Below are 12923 nucleotides of genomic sequence, written 5' to 3' on the forward strand. Positions count from 1 at the left end.
AAAGGCAGGGAGATCATTGCTCTATCAATAACATAACTGAGGTCCAAGATTAGTATAATATGCCTGCAGCTGCTACTGTAGCTTTGTTCCCTTGTTGTTTCTCATATAGCAGAGCTTGACCACAACGCATAAGCAGTTACTGCAACACAAAAATAAAAACTGTACTAGCCAAACTCCAGATCTTTAATCTTTGTTTCACTCTGAGACTGATCTGTAGAGAGTAACAGCAGGGAGGGATGCATTATTTTTACACTACACTGTGGATGTGTGCATGGCTCTTTCCAAGGAGGATTGAAGATGTTGCCGTTGGCCTAAGCTGCGTAAGATTCAAGAAGTTCAGATGAGATGAAGGCAAGCCAACACACAAGTGAGATGTTTTGCTGGAGGCAGAAGAATATGGGAGGGATTTCTAGGAAAACACAAAACTAGTTGCACTAGTGTTGCTCTATTAAGGTTTTGTTTTCACGTATATGAAGAACTGTTCTAACATGCTTAAGGTAGGTAGAAGACACAGGATTGGGAACTAGGTTTAACAGTCATTGACACTTTCCTAGATGGGCCTCACCAGAAGACTTCTCTTAAGTGAAAATGATGATACTGGATATTCTGGATAAGATCACTCACCATCCAGTTTGTCTTGTCCAGTCTTCCGCACAGTGGGTAAGCATCCACTTGTCTTGACAAAATCTGGCTCTTCATACACAGAAAATAATATGTGGCTTCAGATCTGAATGATCTTAAAAACTTAGTTCACAGAGAAGATATCTCAGTTTCTGGGATCTGGATCCATGTCCTGTGACCTTATAGCTCCTGCTCTTGTAATAGCCTTGATGCCTAGTCAGATTTTAAGACGTTTTTCACAAGCATATTATGGGCTGGTCCCATGGAGGTGGACTTGTTCACAGAAAGTCTATTTCACATAGGCTTATAAGACAGGACTTCCCTTTGCAAAAGCTATCTCAAACAAGCAATACGTGTTCTGATGCTCAAAAATTCTGTTCTACAAATCTGTTAAGTAGTGGAGCAGCATCAGTTATTAGAAGAAAAGCAAATGTAATGCCCCTAATTAAGAAGAAATGAGTTTCATGCAACTACACATCCTGGTAAAGAGCGGAGGAATAGCATTGATATGGTAGTTAAAGAAGTACAAAGTCAGGTTTTCTGTACTCTGAACTCTCTCACTGGAAACACCGATGGAGAAAAACCTGGGTGTATTAGCAGATCATAGGATGACCTATGCCACCAGGAGGATGGAGACATGGGAAAAACGAATGAAATCCTGAAATGTGCCATTGAAGAGAAAGGAAAAATACATGCTATTAATGCAAGACCCTGCCAGCATGCTGCAATACAGTTCTTCTAACTCATTTTCAGGAAAACCTGAAACTGCAGCTACTCTAGAGAGGCCTGCTAAGCTGATCAAGGAATTGTCTATATCTCTGTTTTCTCCCAGTGTCCTTAGACATCCTTGGCACACACAGATGAAGAATAAACAGGCCACAGATTTAAAAAGCTGCAAGTTAGAAAAAAGTTTCAGAAGTTAGCAGAGGGGAGACTTAGATACTTAGACTTAGATACTTAGACTTCTGCCTTTCAGCAGAAGCAGCTGAAAAAACACCTAGACTTAGGGTAATGCTTAATGAGCTTATTAGTTTATGTGGTGTGAGGATATGGAACTGGATTTGAAGAGCCTTTTGGTCCTGTATATATACATAACTGGAATATATACTTTCTTCTGATTCTTTTGGGTATTTCAAAATATCAACAGCTATTTAACTTAAACACCTTTTAATGAAAATGGAAGTTCTTAGACCTGTGAAATCATAAAATGTTAGCGCTCTAAATCATGAAAGCGTATAGGTACTTAATTAGTAGTGTTCAAGTAGTTAGCAAATATGTGTAGTGAATTATCCCATTTTGTGTGTACTTTGAAGTCTAGCATAAATGTATTTTCTAATATCATTAATTGTTTTGTGGCCTCAAATAATACAGCTTGCCTGTTTAGATACTTGAAGTATACTATGGAAATGCATCTCTCTCTAATTATGGTACTCTGTTATCTTCCCTATTGTATAATGCAGAGGTGATTGATGGATGTATTCGGATCTTAAGTAAACAAAAGCAAACAAACAAACCCCCCAAAACTAATTTACAAAGCCTCTGCTTTCATTAACTCCTGGAATAAATGACACTCTCTAGGTGTCAGAATAGGCAGCATAAAAAGAGAGTGCAGAAAATGTGATGATGATATGTAAAAGAGGAGAAGGGCATTTCCAGCTTCCTTTGTGTGTCAAGGGTATGACCTTTTGAATGTAAAGTGAAACAAATTGCCAATGACAGCTTCTGATTTTCACTGATCTCACTTGAAAAACATTATTGCAAATTGTTTCTCAGTCAGAGCGCTTTTCCCAGTGAATTATTCATGAAAATCACTTCATCAGATAGAGCGCCTGCTGAGAAGATTTTGCATTGCATATTAACATACAGGTAGCAAGCTTTGCAATTGAACTATTAATATCAAAATTCATTATGCTTAGATGATTTCTTGTAATGCACCACGTTAAAGGTGATGACAAACATGTATTTGCATTTCTAGGGTATTTAAAATTTTAATTAATACTAGAAAAGGTCATATCCTGAAAACATGGAGAATTGTGGTGGGCAATTTGCTGAGCTCTAACTATTAATGAACTCTGCCCTTCATCTTGGTCCGTACATCTAAGGCTTTAACTTACATATCATTGTTTTATAGACATCAATATATTTCTTCTCAGAAAGCTATGTGTATAAAGGAGTGAATGTGGCTGACAGTTAAGACTGTTGATGTTGAGACTGCTTTGCACCCTGTTACTCTGATATACCAGTTTGGTCCTGGTAGTTCTTTTATGCAAGTGGAATGCAGCTAAAATTCTCTAATGCTATGAAAATAAAAACTAAGATTTTATGTGAATAGATTTTTTGATAGCATTTTTGTTCCGTTTCTCACAGTTATAGTTCACTTCCAATATGCCTTTCATCCAGAAGTTGTATATCCATCCTTTTTATAATTATTTTCTTAACTGAGTAACTTTTATTCTTAAAAAAAGATTATATTAGTCTCATAAGAGCAACAGTAAACCTTAGCTTCAGGAGTTACTTGTCTTTGAGTACAGTAGATAGTTCATTTGGTTATACTTCATTTGTCTTTTACTTTTTTTTCTTGTTTTGTTTCAAACTACAGTAGATAGCATCAGCTGGGTTAGGGAAAATAAGTAATTGAACTAGCAGTAATTGATACTGGTTGGGAAGCCTCTTGCAAATTCTGCTATAGTATTAGTAAAAGTAAGCTTGATTTGTCTAATATTTTCCTACCTGTTGGGTAATAGGAAGTGATTATTTTGTGGGGAGGATGCTTTCGGTATTTAGCATGTAGCAGCATAGAACTTCTGTTTATTACTCCCTGTGCTTTCAATATGCCACATATTTGGTTTATAATCTTGCTTTCTCTTTTGCACAGACTCACTAGCAAGGAAGAAACTCAAGCTCTTAATACAATCTCACCTTCCTCTCATTCCCAGTTCTTGAACAAAGACATGTTTGAAAAAGACTTGAGGAACTGGTTAACCGTAAGTACCAAAAATAGAAGAATTTTATAGAAAAATATTTGTTTTCAAAAATTCTAGTGTTTAAAAAATATGAGTCAGCAAATGCCGAAACAAACTTTATCAAGTTGGTTGGCAGATTTTCCAAGCGCAGTTTCCCAAGTGAGACTTTAAGAATGTAATGGCTGCTCTCCATTGTGCCAAAATGTACACTGTTACGGTAAATGCATCAAAATGTTGTTTACCATAAAAATTTACTGTTGCTGAAGAATTGAATTCTTTAACATTGGCAATTTAAGCTATGATTTTAGTTACTTTGCTATGCTATTATTAGCATAATGAACAAAGTTCTTGTGCTCTTGTGGCATGTAATATTTTTTCTGTAGAATAAGAAAATAAGCTTCCTCTTTCTGAAAAATTTCAGAACTTTTGAGATAATTTTTGAAAAGCCTTTGCTGACCTTTTTTTGCCCAGGCCTCCTTGATCTATTTTCTGTGGAACTTTAAATAAGCCAGTGTTGTAGATTAAGAAAATACAACAGACGTACTGTGTCACTGCTGATTTTTTTTTTAACTGATTAAATGTGTTTAGTGTGAAATAGCAAATCTGAGGAGCCTATTCCCTGAGGAAATGAAACCAGTCTTTTAACACATGTGAGCTACAATACTCATTATGCCAGGACTCCAGAARTGAAATTATCATTTTTCACTTTGTTTTGATTTTATGAAGTGGGTTTTAAGCTGCAAAAAAGCATTGTCCTAAGGTTATAAACCAATTCTTATACTATTTTTTTTGAAAGCCCTGTAGGGGAAAAAGGAAGAACTACAATCAGCTGTGTAAYAGATGCTGGATTTTTTTTGGAGTAAGAGTATATATAAAACAGTTTGGAGCATTATCAGAAAGCTGACAGAATACTTGCTTTAAAAATCTTAACTGTGATAAATAGTAGGCAAGAATTTCAGCTGGTGCAGGACAGTGGCTTTCTTGCTGTGCTGCTGGCTTGTACAAGTTGAAAGGTTACTCCAACTGTGTAAAGAGCCACTTCATTTCCTGATGCTAAGAACATGTAGCTAACAAGCTAATAAGGGACCAAGATGGAAAGGGCTGTAAGTTCTGTCTTATGTTCTGAGCTTCTGGGCTGATGAAGCATTAATTAGCAGTTAAACCTCCGTGTCTGCTGGAAGAGATCTGTGGGATTCTTTTTATTATTTTTTAATTTATTGATGTACAAAATCAGGCTGTATGTAGCAAAATCACTGGAAGATTTGCAGAGAAACAGGATCCAGAAAGATTAAAACATTGGGTATATGCATGGGTTATTGAAAGACTGAAACAATTCTTTCCTGTAAACATGTGGAAAGAATTCAGTGAAGAAATTACTTTTTGTTTGTAAATGCTGCTTTCTGTCTTTTCTTTTTTATAGGTTAGGGCCCTAGAAGGAAGGATGGTCTAAGAGAGCTGTTTAATAGTCAAGCATCACTTCCTCCAAGTTTAAGATCAGAGCATCCCTATGAGTAAGAAGTCAAGCAAAGGGGGCAGGGGACCTGCATGGATGAGCGAGCAGCTCCTGGCAAAACTCAAACAGAAGAAGGAGGTACACAGAACGTGGAAGAAGGGACAGGCCACTTTGGAGGAAGATGGGAATGCTGTCAGAGTATACCGGGATGCGACAAAGAAGGCTAAGGCCCATGTGGAATTAAATCTGGCAAGGGATGTCAAGGACAACAAGAAGGGCTTCTTCAAATGCATTGTTAGCAAAGGGAAGACTAGGGAAAATATGGGCCAACTGCTGAATGGGTCAGGGGCCCTGGTGACGAAGGATGCAGAGAAGGCAGAGTTACTGAATGCCACCTTTGCTTCAGTCTTTAATGCAAAGGTCAGTCCTCAGGAATCCCAGACCCTGGAGACCATAGAGAAAGTCTGGGGAGAGGAGGACTTTCCCCTGGTCAAGGAGGATTGGGTTAGAGATCATTTACGCAAACTTGGCACCCACAAATCCATAGGGCCTAATGGGATGCACCCATGAGTGCTGAGGGAGCTGGTGGATGTTACTGTTAAGCCACTCTCCATCATCTTTGAAAGGACATGGAGAACATGGAKAGGTGCCTGAGGACTGGAAGAAAGCCAGTGTCAYTCCAGTCTTCAAAAAGGGCAAGAAGGAGGAACCAGGAAACTACAGGCCAGTCAGCCTCACCTCCACCCCTGGAAAGGTGATGGAACAGCTCATCCTGGATGTCATCTCCAGACATATGGAGGAAAAGAAGGTGATCAGGAGTAGCCAGCATGGATTCACCAAGGGGAAATCCTGCTTAACCAGTCTGATAGCCTTCTATGATGGAATGACTGGCTGGGTAAATGAGAGCAGTGGACGTTGTGTACCTTGACTTCAGCAAGGCTTTTGACACTCTCTCTCATAACATCCTCATAGGTGAGCTCAGGAAGTGCAGGTTAGATCAGTGGACAGTGAGGTGGATTGAGAACTGGCTGAAAGGCAGAGCTCAGAGGGCTGTGATCAGCAGCACAGTCTGATTGGAGGCCTGTAGTTAGTGGTGTCCCCCAAGGGTCAGTACTGGGTCCAGTCTTGTTCAACTTATTCATCAGTGACCTGGATGAGGGGACAGAGTGCCTCCTCAGCAAGTTTGCTGATGATATCAAGCAGGGAGAAGCGGCTGATACACCAGAAGGCTGTGCTGCATTTCAGGGAGACCTGGACAGGCTGGAGAGTTGAGTGGAGAAGAACCTCATGAAGTTCAACACAGGCAAGTGCAGGGTCCTGCACCTAGGGAGGAATCCCATGCATCAGTTCAGGCTGGGGGCTGACCTGCTGGAGAGCAACTCTGCAGAGGAGGGCCTGGGAGTCATGGTGGGCAAGTTGACTCTGAGCCAGCAATGTGCCTTTGTGGCCAAGAAGGCCAAAAGTATCTTGGGGCGCATTATTAGGAAGAGGGTTGCCAGCCAGTCAAGGAAACTGTTCCTTCTCTTTGCCMAGCCCTGGTGAAACACATCTGGAGTGCTGGGTCCAGTTCTGGATTTCTCAGTATGAGAGAGACACGGACATWCTGGAGCAAGTCCAGCAAAGAKGCCGCAGAAATGATCAAAGGACTGGAGCATCTCTCGTACAAGGAGAGACTGAGAGCTGGAACTGTTTGGAGGAGAGAAGGCTCAAGGGGATATTGTCACTGTGTATAAACAAACATCTGATGGGGGGGAAGCATGTAAATGTAGAGAGAATGGAGCTGGACTCTTCTCAGGGGTGCCCAGTGATAGAAGGAGAGGCAGCAGACACAAACTGAAACTCAGGAAGCTCCATTTGAAGATAAGGAAAAGCTTTTTTTTTTTTCTTACTCTGAGGATGACAGAGCACTGGGACAGGTTGTCCAGAAAAGTTGTGGAGTCTCCATCCTTGGAGATACTCGAAAGCTGTCTGGACAGAGCAGGGAGTTGGACTAGACAATCTCCAGGGGCTCGCCCTTCCAACCTTAGCTGTCCTGTGATTCTCTGTCTTAGGGGAGTAGGATAGAAATACCTGTGGTCATATGAGATGCTAATTTGTACAGAATTATGGGAAATACTGGCTGTGCACTAAAAGCAAAAAAGTAATAAGATTTAAATTTTATGAAAGCCTAATTCTTAAGCAGTAGCTTTAATGCACATGCCTCATATTTAAGATTAAATATACATAAGACTTTACATCAGTGTGCATATATCTATGCTGTAATAAAAATAGTTTCTGGTCAGAAAACCCCCCAAAACTGGCTTCTGTCTGTCTCCCTCTCTCTCTCTCTCTCTATCTCTCAAATGCATGATGTGTTATGGGAGTGCATATTTGTTCTTCCATTTGCCTCATTTCATATACATTTCAGTATGTGTTCTCTCCATGGTATTTGCTTCAAAATAAATTTCCAATCTTTGGGAATAATCTCATGTTCTTAGTAAATGAAAACATGCTTTCAATAAATTGAATGTCCAGCTGGCTAAAGGTTTAAACAGGAAAAGAACCCAAGACGATTCTGTGGTAGGTATGAGATAAACATGCTCTTGTTTATGCTTTGTTGATACTGATTGTTTAGAACGCTGAATATTTTCTTATGCTGGCTTTGGGCTGTTCTTTAGAAAACCAAACAATCAGCCCAGTCTAGATGATGGCTTTGATCTTTGTTTTCATATTTGTTGTAAGAGGCTAAAAGACGAGGAATTTGTTGTTTCATGCTTTGTCAGATCATCCTCCCTCCACACATTAACCACAGATGGCTTAGAGGGGAGAAAAAGAAAGGCAGCCTGCCTAAAGTTTTGACATCTTCAATAAATTCCCAGGAGACTGTTTTATAAATGTCAGCATAATTGTGACTCTTCTTGCAGGTGCTTAAACAAGACTCGTGGCCTTTCACCTAGCATAATTAACTTCCTTTTATTTCACAGTGTTTACCATTTCTTTGCCTAACCTTTTTGTTTTTACAGAGTACTCGTGAAGGAAAACTTAACAAGTTGCTCAAACACCTGCTTGCCATGAGGCAAACACTGAGCTGCATATTCGCCCCAGGACAGAAGTCCTGGGAGAGAGCTTACCACATCCTCCCAGCAGCGGATAAATCATGTGACTAATGTCATCARTCTCTGAAGGAATGTGATAGAGAGTTGCTTATTTTGACACTTCTTGTGCCATCTGTGCCGTCGGTGAGTTACAATTCAAGGCTTTGTGTTTGGAATTTCATTGATTAACAAAAGAGAATTTTAAAAAGCTTTTGCAGCACTTTTCATAGGTCAAAATCTGCATATTGTTTAAATTATGCCTGTCAAATCCTGTTTTGTTTATTGCTTTCATGTGTGTATATCTTGCGTGTTCCTAAGTAGGAGCTGGATATGTTTCTCTGCACTTGGTGGATAATTACATTAACCAAAGTTTGATTGTAATTTAAAAACTTTATTGGCATGAAATGTGGTGCAATCATTTTTTCCAGATGTGCCAAGTTATACAAAATTAATTTTGTTAATGAATGAGGATTTCTGATTATGTTCAATGGAGGAAAGTTGAAAAAAGAAATGCTCCTTCTTGGAACACTTCTGATACAGAAAGCTTCAGAATTCCTTTATTCTTTCTGACTGTAGTGATGAATTGGTTGTTACGATCTGATGGGTGTTTTTCTTAGCTGTACAGATGAAATATACTGATGGGGTTTTAGACTAATTGCTCATAGACTGTTGTTTCCACCGAAGTTGTAATAACTGGTACTTCTGTGTAGAATCTCAGCAGAGAGGATATGAAATGCGTGTAGAAATAGTTAGACGGGAGATCCAGCCTGATCTCACAAACTATGAGTATAGTCTCTACATTTGTGGATAGGGTGTTTGTTATACACTGAAGTTAAATGCTTGGTTGGTTTTGGTTTGCTAGTTGGCTTTCTGCGAGCTTGAACAGACCGAGTGAAACAGGTTGGTCTTTCTGCTCATATACAAGGCGAGGTTGTGTTAAAGAAACTAGTAAGAAAGCTAAAGCCACCAAAGAGATGTCCAGTTACCCAAGGATACCAGATGGTCCTTTTCAGAAAGGCATATTGAAAAGAACAGAAGGGCATCTTAGAAAAAGCAGGGAATTACAGATGTGGCTTTTCCACAGCACTAAGGCTGAATGGGTAGGTAGGCTTCTACAGCTATCTGTGAATGGGCAYGCTGTAATCAATTGTACTTTTTCCAAGAGATCCATCAGAGATTACAAATAATTTCAGGGAACTCAGAAATGTTCTGGATTGTAATAATGCTGTAATAATCATTCTGTCCTTTGGAAAAAAGGAGGGCAGAAGGTCCACAAATGAATCTCTGACTAGGTATTGTGAAACAAAATGTTTGGATCCTACAGAATATAGGTCAACATTTGTATAGCAAGAAAGTTTTTTTTTTTTCTTTTTTTTCTTTTTTTTGGGGGGGGTTTGTTTTTTTAAGGACTGACCAGTCTAATCAAGAAGTCAATGAAGTAACAAGATAGGAAAACATGGAACAAATGAACAGGTATTTAAAATCAGCTTATGATGTTGAGAACAGCAATAATAAAAGACCAAAAACATGAAAAAAATCACTCAATTGACCGTGCTAGAAATTTAAGTAATAAATAAGAACAAGATTTACTCATTTGTCCATGTAATAACAACCTATTTAGAGAAATAAACTGAGTAAGAGAAGGCGTATTCAACAAGTATGGTTCTAGGATGAATGAACAGGGCTATAGACATGAGTTTACAGAACTACTCTGCAACCTACTCTCTGCAAAGAGAAAGATCTCCATTCCCTTATGGACAGTGTCTGGTAAAACATGTAGTGAACCTGAACTGCACCGAGCAGGTTTAGACTACATATTAGGAAAAATGTCCTAATTACAAGGATAATGAAGCAATGGGCTAAACTGCTCAGTAAAGTTTTATAGTTGTCTCTTCTGGAAGCCTAGAAATGCAGTTGTCAGAAATATGTAGAGGTTTGGTTGCTTCTGCTTTAGGGCAAAGAAATGAACTGAGTTTCTCAAGGTCACTTTTTGTATGGTGGGAATGACTAAGAGTGGTTTAGAAACAAACGTGTTCTAACTGGAAAAGAAAACTCTTTTTCCATAGTACAAAACAAGCTGCTAGCTCTGGGAAGCCATGGGAAAAAAAATAGACTTTAAAAATTTATAATCCAGTATCTGGATTACAGTTCGTATGCCTAAGTCATGACCAGTTTGATCCCAAATTGCTGTAGAAAATTAAGTTAATTTCTCGTGGTGAATTGTCTTCTTTTTTTAAAACTTTAAGCTTTTGAAGATGCTTAAAGGTTTTATGGAGTTTAAAAAATGGATTTCAAAAATGAATGAAGAGAGAAAACAGTGCAATTGTAGATATAACAGGTTACGTAAGCTCACTATAGATTTGTTTGCTGCATATCTATTATGTAGGTGCCATTTTCATGCTTGATTTCATCTGTGTGTGCGTGTGTGTACATACATAAAACCGCAACATAATTCAGCTGTAATTGTTAAGTGGGTTCACTATATTGCTATCCTTGTTCTTACATAACACCAACTCTTTCTCTGTTTAGAAGTCAGAAAGGTTGATCTGAACTTAAACGAAAAAATAAAAAAGGTCCCCTCCCACTCCACAAAAAGCCAAAAAAAAGCAAAAGAGAATATCTCCAAAGAAGTCCTGAACTTGAATTATTTGTTATGTATCCATAAAACATGTGTGACTGATGAAAAGATTCTTTTCAGTACATAGAGAAGTGTATCTGCAAGCATAAATGCAAACCATGGCTAGATAGCTCTTTTGTCTGAATTGGCTTTATTCAAGTCCATAGAGTTGTAAATATTCTTAACCAAGAATAGAAAACAGGTTTGCTGTTCAGAAGTTTAAAAGGGCCATTAGCACATCCATCACACTTTTGAATTTTAGTTTTTAAATATCAAATTTAAACTTTGTAAATGATTAATAAATGAAAATACTTCAAATTCATCGTGTCATCTACTACAAGAAGTAAAATTCTAGTTCCTGGTTGCTAGTGTGATTGAATGAGAAACTGATCAGTAAGATCCTCGGAGACTGATTTTGTGGAAAAAATTATTTTTTGCATGTATATGTGTCTGTACACACGCACACACATACACACACATATACACAGATGTATGCGCACATGTACATATATTTTATTATGAAAACGGGTATGTGTATTTTCTGTTGAGGGAATTGTTTGGAAATACTCTTTTTCTTATTAAGAAAACTCATTATAGATCTGAAGTGGCTATATAATACTGTATAACTGGTATTTTAAACTCCTTTCTTGGTATTACTGTCTCAGTTCTAGGAGCGTGAAATTTCATGACTAGTGTTATTAAAGGGTGCTTTGCTGTTTCAAATGATAGATAAGGTGGGGATGTCATGAGCTAAGGTTATAAAATACGGTCTCTGTACTGGAATACAGTACAATTAAAGCACGAACAATGTTTCTAGTCCAGCTCTTTGGAAATACACTGAGTGTTGAGAGGCCAAAATTGTTCTCTCTAAAGGAACTTGAAATACTACTATTTTCAAGGATGGAGGGAGACCTTAGCCAGCTGACACAGTGCTGTATTTACATGGAAGGATAGATTCAGCCTCCTGGACAAACTGGTCTGTTATATGAAAGTTTATAACTTTCATATAAACTGTTAGAATATATTTGCATATACCTGGAGATATTTGTGTTTGTCTACTGTACACATAAAATATCCTGAGCTTAGGCTACATCAATATTCTGGTGTAGAGCACCTTTCTTAGTGTTGAAATGAAGGGACTGTCAACTGGAGTTGTTTATTTGCTTGCTGTTAGAACCATTACAGCTAATAYGTCTGCTATTTGTAGGCCTAAGCTGTCTCTCTTGCATATTTAAGTTTTACACTGAAAAATACAATGTATAATATTATACATTATACTATATAACATTATATTTCCAGTAAAAAGAAAGAATGTTTGCTATGCAGAGGAAATTTTTTAGTTTTTGAGAAATACCTTGGATTTTTCAATATTTGTAAAATATTTGACTGCAGACCACAAACAAGATTTATTTTCATGGCTCTTCAGCAGCATGTTACTAAACTTCACCAGGGTAAAGCTGAGAAAATTCTGAACCAGTTTAGCTATGAAACCTTCTACCATCTTTAAAGACTAGAACGAAACTGGATTTTAAAAAGATGATTGTGCTTGATTCTTTTGTTCTCTTTTTTACAGAAGATGTGGTCAGTGGACTAGTGCATCTTCCTTAGTGAATGGTTTTCATATTTCAAGGCTGTCAAAAGGTGATCGGTTAGGCATAACTGAGTTAAGAATCTCCACCCCTACATTTTACTCCATGGTTAGTTATTGTAAGAAATTGTGCCACAGGCAGCAGTAATGACTGAATAAAAAAGTGTATAAAGCTACATTTTCTCTGTGAAAAGCCGCTATAATTCTTACTCTTAACAAGGAAATCTTGACAATTGGGGTTCTTTGAAGATAAAAATGCTTTTGGGTTCCTATAGATAATATGAGATAGATTCATACTTTCATGTTATGCTTTGCTTGTCTTGAGATACTTTTTAGTTTCTTTATGCAAGGATTATTAAACTCTTGGATATACACAATTTAGAAGAAACTGTTAGACATTCTGGACATGGTTTTCTCTTTATGTAGTAATGTTGAATTATAGCATTTTCCATATAGAGTATTGTATAGCTGTTTTTTTTGTTTACTGTTAAATAGTCCAGAGCTGTTATTAATAGTTCAGTGGTGCCATAAACCAAACTTAGTTGTTTTAAGTAGGACTTTTCCTTTATCTCACATATTTATTAAACCTGCCTTAGATTCAGATGGG

General features: G+C 37.9%; 1 long non-coding RNA gene across 2 annotated transcripts in view; it reads left to right on the plus strand.

Moving 5' to 3' along the window:
- The window catches only part of LOC146598792 (uncharacterized), a 49547-nt gene extending 42178 nt beyond the window's left edge, over window positions 1–7369 (plus strand). Inside the window, exons 2-3 of one of the 2 annotated variants that reach the window (XR_014895201.1) lie at window positions 3497–3605; window positions 5005–7369. This is a non-coding gene — a long non-coding RNA (uncharacterized LOC146598792). The remainder of the gene's footprint in view (window positions 1–3496; window positions 3606–5004) is intronic. The other variant, XR_014895202.1, reaches the window with a different exon arrangement.
- Window positions 7370–12923: the final 5554 nt, after the last annotated feature.

The sequence above is a fragment of the Rhea americana genome, unplaced genomic scaffold (assembly GCF_003343005.1).
Source record: "Rhea americana isolate MKP2758 unplaced genomic scaffold, rheAme1 scaffold_153, whole genome shotgun sequence".
NCBI classification, from domain to species: domain Eukaryota; kingdom Metazoa; phylum Chordata; class Aves; order Rheiformes; family Rheidae; genus Rhea; species Rhea americana.